Here is an 11,363-nt window from a genome sequence, read left to right on the forward strand (position 1 = left end):
TTTTAAAAACATGACATGCACGTGTAATCAGGACTCCAAGACCTTCCACTTTGTAACTTGGACTACCTTAACCATGCCAACATAACCCTGTAGCCTAGCCAAGGTCAACAGCTTCGAGGTATGTCTACACTGGAACTGAAAGGTGCAATTTGCAGCTCCGGTAGATGTACTGGCAGTAGCTATAATTGAGCTAATATGCTAAACAGAAGTGTAGCTTTAGCAGTGCTGCCTGAGTACTTGGAGTGGCTAGCGACTCACAGCTACACTTCTGTTTTTAGTGCACTAGCTTAATAAGGGCTAGCACAGGTATGTTTACTCAAACTGGAAATTACATCTTCCAGCTCCAGTGCAGGCATACCCTAAATAGTATAAGACTTGTAATAAAAGGCAGAATAAGATATAATGGTGTGCAGGGGCTTCAGCTAGATGGTCAAGTTAATTCATTCTTGTCTAAGCATCTGAGTCCCCCTGCTCTTCCCCTTCTTTCATGGGCACAGTGTGCCCTTGTTGCCAAGAAGGCTAACAGCAAACGGCATATTGGGCTGCATTAGTAGGAGCATTGCCAGCAGATTGAGGGAAGTGATTATTCCCGTCTATTCGGTACTGGTGAAGCCACATCTGGAGTATTGCATCCAGTTTTGGGGCCCCGCTACAGAAAGGATGTGGACAAATTGGAGAGAGTCCAGTGGAGGGCAACAAAAATGATTAGGGGGCTGGGGCACATGACTTACGAAGAGAGGCTGAGGGAACTGGGCTTATTTAGTTGGCAGAAGAGAAGAATTGAGGGGGGATTTGATAGCCTTCAACTACCTGAAGGAGGGTTCCAAAGAGAATGGAGCTCGGCTGTTTTCAGTGGTGGCAGATGACAGAACAAGGAGCAATGGTCTCAAGTTGCAGTGGGGAAGGTCTAGGTTAGATATTAGGGAAAACTTTTTCATTAGGAGGGTGGTGAAGCACTGAAATGGGTTATCTAGGGAAGTGGTGGAATCTCTATCCTTCAAGGTTCTTAAGGCCCGGCTTGACAAAGCCCTGGCTGGGATGATTTAGTTGGACTAGATGACCTCCTGAGGTCTCTTCCAACCCTAATCTTCTATGATTCTATGGGAAGAATAAGATTACATGCATTGCCCTCTACATGCTCATAATACTTGCAGCTCTGGTGGAACACGTTTGGTTGCTGTGTGTGTTGTGTTTTGAAGTTTAGGTGTGATAGCTGATTGTCCTGCAGTTAGGTGAGTTAGAAGGACTCTTTGTAGGGCTCTAGCAGGGAACTCTGAAATGTGAGCAGTAGAGTTTTTGTTTTAATAGGCCAGAGATTAGAGGAGACTGAGTGAGAGAGTTTATGTCATCCATTCCAACTATGTGTGGGGCCCAGACTTTAAAAAGCATGCAGATGCCCAGTTGCTGGTAAGATGAAAGCAGCTGAAAGACTCAGCCCTAGTCTACACCTAAAACTGAGGATGACATAGCTGTGTCACTCATGGGGATAAAAAATTCACAACCCTGAGAGATGTGGTTAAATCAACCTAAGCCCCACTGTAGACATTGCTAAGTCAATGGAAGAATTCTTCCAATGACATAGCTACTGCCTCTCGAGGGGTGGGATTTACTGTATCAACAGAAGGGATTTTTCTGTCCATGCAGTTAATCCATCTTTCCAAGAGGTGGTACCTAGGTCCACGGAAGAATTCTGTCAACTGGGCTGCATCTACACCAGGGATTAGGGTGACCTAACTACAGTGCTCAGGACATGAAATTTTTGACAGCCCTGAGCAATCAATGTAGCCAGTTCGATATAATTTTTAAGTATAGATCAGGCCTTAGGGCAGCGGTCCCCAAAGTTTTCAGGGTCATGCCCCTGTTTATCTCTGTCCGCACCCTTCCCCCAAGCTGGGGCCAGGAGTGGGGTCACGGCACTGGGAGGCAAGGGAGAGGGACATGGACAGGGGTAAGGGGGCCAAGACTGGAGCGACAGCAGGGGGCAGGGCCAGGAGCAGAGCCCCGGCCAAGGCCCGGAGGTGGGGCCCCGGGTGCAAGGCCGAGAGCGGAGCGTGGGGCTGGCAGCCAGGGCTGAGAGCAGAGCCCTGGGCTCGGGGCCGGCAGCCGCAGGGCCGGGAGCAGAGCCCTGGGGCCGGCAGCCAGGTCCAGGAGTGGAGCTGTGTGGTTCTCCCTCCATGCCCCCTCCCGAACAGTCCTCCTTGTCCCTCTAGGGGGTTGCACCCCAAAGTTTGGGGTCCTCTGCCTTAGGGAGCTAGCCAATGGAGTTCGCCAGTGGAGGAAGGCAGAGACATAGGATTTTGAATTTCCTTAATTTGCAGGTACCCTACAAGGAAGACCTGACAATGGGAGGGAAATGACATGCCAACATCACTGCTAACTATACCTGTGGGTCCTCCTGTCAGACAGGCATCCTGACCCTGGAGACTTCCACCCTGGTCTTGACTTGCTGGTAATGTGCCCTTCATGTCCCTGTCAGTGAAAATCAGGCAGGGGGAACCACCTTCCGTGAGAGGTGTCTGTTGGTGGAGTCCCTCAGGAAGCTGGTAACAGAGCAGCAGGAGGATAAGGACTTAATCGACAGTATGCACGTGGAAACACCTGGGACGGAGGATGCTAGCTGACTACACGACTACAGTGGTACCAGAGGAGGAAGGTGAACCAGCTGTTCTAGAGGAAGGAGACTGGCTGGCCACCTGGGACAGTAGACAATGCTCCACACCCCTCTCAGGACCCCTGTCCTTCTCAGTCAGGAACCAGTATCATGTACTGGCAAGAGTAGTAGACCACAATGGCTGAGGAATAGACCACAATGGTGAGGAAGAGGAGCCACCTGCCCCCAGGTCTGGGAGCTGAGTCAGGATAGGAGAAAGTCAGGGTCAGGCTGGCACCAGGCGACAGACAGCAGGCAAGTGACAGAGACAGGGACGAATCCGGGTCAGAAGCAATACAGACACACACACAAATTCCCGCAGGAGTAGAGAGTTAAAGAAACTCCTTTGATAACCCAGTTCCTATTTCTCTGCTGCCTTCCCCTCCCCCAGAGCCCAGCCGCGGGCCAGACATGCACAACCCCTCCCCGCCCACAGAGCCCACCTGCGGGCCTCCGCCCCAGCCAATACATCTGAACCCCCTCCTCTCCAGAGTCCAACCGCGGGGCCCCCCCAGCCCACATCCCGTCCCCCCAAGAGCCCACTCCCCCCGAGCCCAAGGATCCAGAGGGAGATACAGCATGATGCTTGGTCCCGATGTGTCATTTACCTGGCATGCCTACCACATTGACAAAAATTGTGATGCCTGGGTATCAGGAGCAAATGTTAAATCTCTGGAAGATCTGGTTTCCCTAGTAAAAATGGAGCAGTTTTTAGAGGGTGTTCCTGAGGAAATAGAAAGGTACATCCTAGATAGGAAGCCCAAAACTGTAACTGAGGCGGGGGAGATTGGAGCCAAATGGGTGGAGGTGGCAGAAAAGAAAAAAACTAGTAGCAGTTGGAGCGAATATCAGAAGGGGCAACCCGAAACCAAACCTTACCACCGGGGACAACCCAAGGCTCCACCCATATCCCAAGGGAAACCTCAGACGCCTCCTCACCCCACCACACCAGTCTCCACCAACCAACATCGCCCCGGTGATACCTTAGCAGGGCAATGTTTTAAATGTAATGAACTGGGACATATAAAGGCTCACTGCCCCAAGAACCCCAACCGATTACAGTTCATTACACCGCAATCACACAAAAGATCCCCAGACCCAGATGCCTCTCTCATACCCTCGGAGCGAAGGGAAACCTTGAGAGTGGGCGGAAAGAAGGTTATCTCTTGGAGGGACACTGGGGCACAAGTGTCAACTATCCACCAATCCCTAGTGGACCCCAAACTCATCAACCCAGAGGCTCCAGTGACAATTCAACCCTTCGTGTCACAGTCTGTAACCTTGCCTACAGCCACGTTGCATGTCCAGTACAAGGGCTGGTCAGGAATGTGGACTTTTGCGGTCTATGACAATTATCCCATTCCCATGCTGCTGGGGGAAGATTTGGCCAACCATGTGAAGCTAGCCAAGAGGGTGGGAATAGTCACCCGCAGCCAGGCTAAGCAAGCTTTCACCCCCATCCCTGTTCCTGAGCCGTCCACCAGGGCCCCGTCTGTGTTACCAGAGACCCAAACAAAGGTGGTGGAACTGGATCCCCTGCCAACGACTGCAACAGCCGTAGTGGATCCAATCCCAGAGACCCAGCCAAAGCCAGTCCCAGAATCGGAACTGACAACGCAACCAGCACCAGAACCATTGCCAGCACTGAGTCCAGCGCTTGCAAACCCGTCTGCAACTCCAATGTCAGAGGGCACCAGCAAGCCTGACCTGGCGGAAGCAGCAGATAACCCTACCCAAGAGGCTCAGCCAGAGCCTGAGAGACCACAAAGAAGACACCCATAGGAAAGCAGTACTACTGACTTTCATGGATTTTGCTACCCGATGGCCGGAAGCAGTACCCTTAAGCAACACCAGGGCTAAAAGTGTGTGCCAGGCATTAGCAGACATTTTTGCCAGGGTAGGTTGGCCCTCCGACATCCTTACAGATTCGGGAACTAATTTCCTGGCAGGGACCATGGAAAACCTGTGGGAAGCTCATGGGGTGAATCACTTGGTTGCCACCCCTTACCACCATGAAACCAATGGCCTGGTGGAGAGGTTTAATGGAACTTTGGGGGCCATGATACATAAATTCGTAAATGAACACTCCAATGATTGGGATCTAGTGTTGCAGCAGTTGCTTTTTGCCTACAGGGCTGTACCACATCCCAGTTTAGGGTTTTCACCATTTGAACTTGTGTATGGCCGCGAGATTAAGGGGCCATTACAGTTGGTGAAGCAGCAATGGGAGGGGTTTACACCTTCTCCAGGAACTAACATTCTAGACTTTGTAAGCAACCTACAAAACACCCTCCGACACACTTTAGCCCTTGCTAAAGAAAACCTAAAGGATGCTCAGGAAGACCAAAAGGCCTGGTATGATAAACATTCCAGAGAACGGTCCTTCAAAGTAGGAGACCAAGTCATGGTCTTAAAGGCGCTCCAGGCCCATAAAATGGAAGCGTCGTGGGAAGGACCATTCACGGTCCAGGAGCGCCTAGGAGCTGTTAACTATCTCATAGCCTCCCCCACCTCCAACATAAAGCCTAAGGTATACCATGTTAATTCTCTTAAGCCCTTTTATTCCAGAGAATTAAACGTTTGCCAGTTTACAGCCCAGGAACAGATGACGCGGAGTGGCCTGAAGGTATCTACTACGAAGGAAAAAAGGATGGTGGCGTGGAAGAGGTGAACCTCTCCACGACCCTTGGACGTCTGCAGCGACAGCAGATCAAGGAGATGTGCACAAGCTTTGCACCAATTTTCTCAGCCACTCCAGGACGGACCGAACAGGCATACCACTCCATTGACACAGGTAATGCTACCCAATTAGAACCCCACCCTACCGGGAATCACCTCATGCCAAAACTGCTATACAAAGGGAGATCCAGGACATGCTACAGATGGGTATAATCCGCCCCTCTAATAGTGCATGGGCATCTCCAGTGGTTCTAGTTCCCAAACCAGATGGGGAAATACGCTTTTGCGTGGACTACCGTAAGCTAAATGCTGTAACTCGTCCTGACAACTATCCAATGCCACGCACAGATGAGCTATTGGAGAAATTGGGACATGCCCAATTCATCTCTACTTTGGACTTAACCAAGGGGTACTGGCAAGTACCACTAGATGAACCCGCTAAGGAAAGGTCAGCCTTCGTCAGCCAGGCAGGGGTGTATGAATTCAGTGTACTCCCTTTCGGGTTGCGAAATGCACCCGCCACTTTCCAAAGACTTGTAGATGGTCTCCTAGCGGGATTGGGAGAATCTGCAGTTGCCTACCTCGATGATGTGGCCATTTTTTCTGATTCATGGGCAGAGCACCTGGAGCACCTGGAAAAAGTTTTCGAGCGCATCCAGCAGGCAGGACTAACTGTTAAGGCTAAAAAGTGTCAAATAGGCCAAAACAGAGTGACTTACCTGGGGCACCAGGTGGGTCGAGGAACTATAAATCCCCTACAGGCCAAAGTGGATGCTATCCAAAAGTGGCCGGTTCCAAAGTCTAAGAAACAGGTCCAATCCTTCTTAGGCTTGGCTGGATATTATAGGCGATTTGTACCCCACTACAGCCAAATCGCCGCCCCGCTGACAGACCTAACCAGAAAGAAACAGCCAAATGCAGTTCAGTGGACTGATGAGTGTCAAAAGGCCTTTAACCAGCTTAAGGCAACACTCATGTCTGACCCTGTGCTAAGGGCCCCAGACTTTGACAAACCATTCCAAGTAACCACAGATGCGTCCGAGCGAGGCGTGGGAGCAGTTTTAATGCAGGAAGGACCGGATCAAGAATTCTATCCTGTCGTGTTTCTCAGTAAGAAACTGTCTGAGAGGGAAAGCCATTGGTCAATCAGCGAAAAGGAATGCTATGCCATTGTATATGCGCTGGAAAAGCTACGCCCATATGTTTGGGGACGGCATTTCCAACTACAAACAGACCATGCTGCGCTACAGTGGCTTCATACCGCCAAGGGAAATAACAAAAAACTTCTTCGGTGGAGTTTAGCTCTCCAAGATTTTGATTTTGAAATACAACACATTTCGGGAGCTTCTAACAAAGTGGCTGATGCACTCTCCCGGGAAAGTTTCCCAGAGTTAACTGGTTAACAATTGTTCTTGGAATGAAACATATTGTTAGTTTTTATATAATCAGTAGTATGTCTAAAGGTACATGTGTTTTATTAACTCTGTTTTCTCCTAGAACTCCAGGAAGAAATCACAGCCAGTGTGGAACCGAATGTCCAACACTATCTGTGATTTGGGGGGCGTGTCATAACTATAAACGGAAGGGTAACAGCTGTCCTGTGTACAGTACTATAAAATCCCTCCTGGCCAGAGACTCCAAAATCCTTTTCCCTGTAAAGGGTTAAGAAGCTCAGGTAACCTGGCTGGCATCTGACCTAAAGGACCAATAAGGGGACAAGATACTTTCAAATCTTGGGGGGGGGGGAGGTTTTTGTTTGTGTTCTTTGTTGGGGAGGGTGTTCGCTCTCGGGACTGAGAGGGACCAGACATCAATCCAGGTTCTCCACGTCTTTCTAAACAAGTCTCTCCTATTTCAAACTTGTAAGTAAATAGCCAGGCAAGGCGTGTTAGTTTTCCTTTGTTTTCTCAACTTGTAAATGTACCTTTTACTAGAGTGTTTATCTTTGTTTGCTGTACTTTGAACCTAAGACTAGAGGGGAGTCCTCTGAGCTCTTTAAGTTTGATTACCCTGTAAGGTTAATTTCCATACTGATTTTACAGAGATGATTTTTACCTTTTTCTTTAATTAAAAGCCTTCTTTTTAAGGACCTGATTGATTTTTCCTTGTTTTAAGATCCAAGGGGTTTGGATCTTGATTCACCAGGAGTTGGTGGGAGGAAGGAGGGGAATGGTTAATTTCTCCTTGTTTTAGATCCAAGGGGGTTGGATCTGTATTCACCAGGAGTTGGTGGGAGGAAAGAGGGGAATGGTTAATTTCTCCTTGTTTTAGATCCAAGGGGTTTGGATCTGTATTCACCAGGGAATTGGTGAAGGTTTTTCAAGGCTTCCCAGGGGGGGGGAATCCATTGGAAATGGTGGCAGCGGACCAGGGCTAAGCTGGTAGTTAAGCTTAGAAGTTTTCATGCAGGCCCCTACATTTGTACCCTAAAGTTCAAAGTGGGGATACAGCCTTGACAACAGGCACAAACTTAACACCAGATGTCGGTGTTTCTTTGAGTCAGAGAATCAAACTGGTTGGTTTGCAACTGCTCAGATGCCAGGGAAGACCCGTTCGGATGGGATGTTGTGGACAGGATGGCTGGCAACCTCCAAAGAATCCAGGTATGCTTGCAATGCTGCTCCATGAGGAGTTATTTGATTCTGATGTACAAGTTGATAAACTCATTCAAACTGGGTAGAGGCTCGCCCATGTGAGCTCGTCCTTTATAACCTCATTAGCCCCAGGCAGAAATAGTGGTGCTGTGCCATCTCATTCCACCCAGTGTCAGAAGCCAAACAATGAAATTCAGTGGTGTATTTGGTGAAGTGCCAGCATCCCTGCCATAAGGCTTGAAGGATTGTCTTGGTCACCTGTGCACTGTGGGGGACATCAAAGATAATGCATATGGCTTGAAAGAATTTGCCTAATTGTTACAAGAGGGGCCTGGACTGTTCCAGGAGGAGGGAAGCTCAGGCCAAAGCTTCCCCAATCAACAATCTTAAGATGAGTTCCCTTCTCTCCCCCCATTGGCTTGGTCAGGAGAGAATGATCTACGGTATAGTATGATGGGACCTTGCTTCGAAGACCCCTGTCCTTAATTTTTTGAGGCTGCTCAATCTGTCAGGCAACTGGGATGAGGGTAATCTAGCCTAGTGATAAGAGCAGTGGCAGGCCTAGTGGTTGGAACAGGCATTGAGAAGCATGAACTAGAATCAAAACCAGAGTCAGTAGTTGGAAGCTGAAGTCAAGGGTAAAACCAGAGGAACTAGAGCAAGCAGGTGGCAGGCAAGGAGGGTGTCACAGTCTGGGGTGCAATCCAGATCAGTGAGGGTTGTCACCATTAGCTCTAATCTTGGGTGCCTCACAATGCTTTGCTGTTGTAGCTGCCAACCTAAAATAATAAAATAATTAAAATAAAATAATTAATGGAGATATCCCATTTCCTAGAACTGGAAGGGACCTTGAAAGGTCATTGAGTCCAGCCCCCTGCCTTCACTATCAGGACCAAGTATTGATTTTGCCCTAGATCCTCAAGTGGCCCCCTCAAGGATTGAACTCACAACCCTGGGTTTAGCAGGCCAATGCTCAAACCACTGATCTATCCCTCCCCCCAACCTTGGCCACTCACAACTACCCTATGAGCATGCAGGTCACACCCTGATTGTCTGTGTGCCAGTCAGCCCTGATTCAGCAGATCTGACCCCTGCGGTCTGTGTACGGCCCCACAACACTATTCTGTATTCTATCAGCCTTAGTTACTACTAGCAGGATGATCCCAACACACTCCCAGTCCCAAATTTTCCCAACACTATGTGCTCTGCACTGTCCAGCCCTGTCCTGGTCAGTTGAGAGAAATAATATGGTTTGTTTGCTCCTTTAACAACAAAAAAACGCATCACAGCACATTAACTTAACTGGGAGTGAATACACCCTTTATTTTAAACATAGAACTAAGTTGATTTATGGTAAAATAAAACAAATTTATTAACAATAGGACCTAGGTTAAGTGACGGTAAGTAACAGGAATAAAGTTAGAAAGGGTTACAAGCAAATAAAAGTAAAAACATGCATCTAAAAGTCTAAAACTTAATCTAGCAAGATATAGGCTTTGTTCAAGGTAGTTCCTCTTACCAGTCATTCTTTTTCCTAGCCATGGCTGACTTTCCCTCATAGAGAACCTTCCACAAAAGTACAAGGTGCAGACTTCATCTAAGAAGACAAGGGAAAGATCTTTACTTAAGCAGGTTTCTCACCTATATTCAGTTCCAGGGACTTGAACCTCCCTTTGGTTGAAGGACCCATCTTTCTCAGCTTGCAAGAGCTCTGGCCTCTTGTTTGTTTCGTGCAGGGGTCGGCAACCTGCGGCTCCAGAGCCGCATGTGGCTCTTTGGCTGCCCACTTGTTTTTTGAGGAAGTGTGAGGTAACCTCAAAAGTAATGGAAATGGTCATGCAGATTGTTAACAAAATAATGGCAAGCGCTCTCAATCATCGGCAGTTTTACAAGGTTCTTCAAGACGTTAACAGCCAATATTCTGATCTTCTCATGTATAACAAGGTAAGATGGCTTTCCAGAGGTGCAGTCCTGGTGAGGTTTGCATCATGTCTTGAGGAAATTAGGGTGTTCCTACAAGGAAAGGGCCTTAAATATGCGGCACTAACAGATCCTCACTGGCTGGAATTCAGAAATTCAGTTTCTTGGTGGATTTAACTTCTCATTTAAATGTGTTGAATCAGAAGCTACAGGGAAAAGGAAATACTGCAATTTTGCTTTTGGAAGAAGTTCTTTCATTTAAATGAAAGCTGTCTTTGTTTGTAAGGGACATTGAGACGGGCGTGTTAGTGCATTTCCCAATACTGAAGCAATACAAACAAACAAATGACTGTGACATTGACATTAGATTTCTTGCAGAAACAGGCATCAGAATGCAAGCTGCATTTGCTGTCCGATTTCAAGAGTGCAGAAGGGAAAAGGCCACTTTGTCATTTCTGTTGAAACTGCTTGAAACTGACACTTCTGCATTGAATTGTTCAGCATTTGCGGGAATCCATCGAGCACAATTTGAACTTGAATTAGCGGACTTGCAAGACAAGGATTTATGAATTCAAAATTGAAAGATCTTGTCACTGAACTTAAAAATCTGGAAAGGCAGAAATCCACCATGGGGCTACAACACAAGTGGTCTGAAATGGACGATCTTAAGCGGCAAGACCAGATTATATTCGACATTTGGAATTGTCTACCGGATACGTATAGTCACCTGAAGAAATACACATTTGGACTTCTCTCAATCTTCGGTTCAATGTACTTCTGTGAACAAGTGTTTTCCAACATGAATTTCATCAAAAACAAACTCTGCATTTGTCCTTGTTGAACCTCATCAGGTTTCTTTTGGCCCAATCCTCTAATTTGTCTAGGTCCCTCTGTATCCTGTCCCTACCTTCCAGCGTATCTACCACTCCTCCCAGTTTAGTGTCATCTGCAAACTTGCTGAGAGTGCAGTCCACGCCATCCTCCAGATCATTAATGAAGATATTGAACAAAACCGGCCCCAGGACCGACCCTTGGGGCACTCCACTTGAAACCGGCTGCCAACTAGACATGGAGCCATTGATCACTACCCGTTGAGCCCGACGATCTAGCCAGCTTTCTATCCACCTTATAGTCCATTCATCCAGCCCATACTTCTTTAACTTGCTGGCAAGAATACTGTGGGACACTGTATCAAAAGCTTTGCTAAAGTCAAGGAATAACACATCCACTGCTTTCCCCTCATCTACAGAGCCAGTTATCTCCTCATAGAAGGCAATTAGGTTAGTGAGGCTTGACTTGCCCTTGGTGAATCCATGCTGACTGTTCCTGATCACTTTCCTCTCCTCTTAGTGCTTCAGAATTGATTCCTTGAGGACCTGCTCCATGATTTTTCCAGGGACTGAGGTGAGGCTGACTGGCCTGTAGTTCCCTGGATTCTCCTTCTTCCCTTTTTTAAAGATGGGCACTACATTAGCCTTTTTCCAGTCATCCGGGACCTCCCCCGATCGCCATGAGTTTTC

This window comes from Malaclemys terrapin, chromosome 5 (genome assembly GCF_027887155.1).
Source record: "Malaclemys terrapin pileata isolate rMalTer1 chromosome 5, rMalTer1.hap1, whole genome shotgun sequence".
Lineage (NCBI taxonomy): Eukaryota > Metazoa > Chordata > Testudines > Emydidae > Malaclemys > Malaclemys terrapin.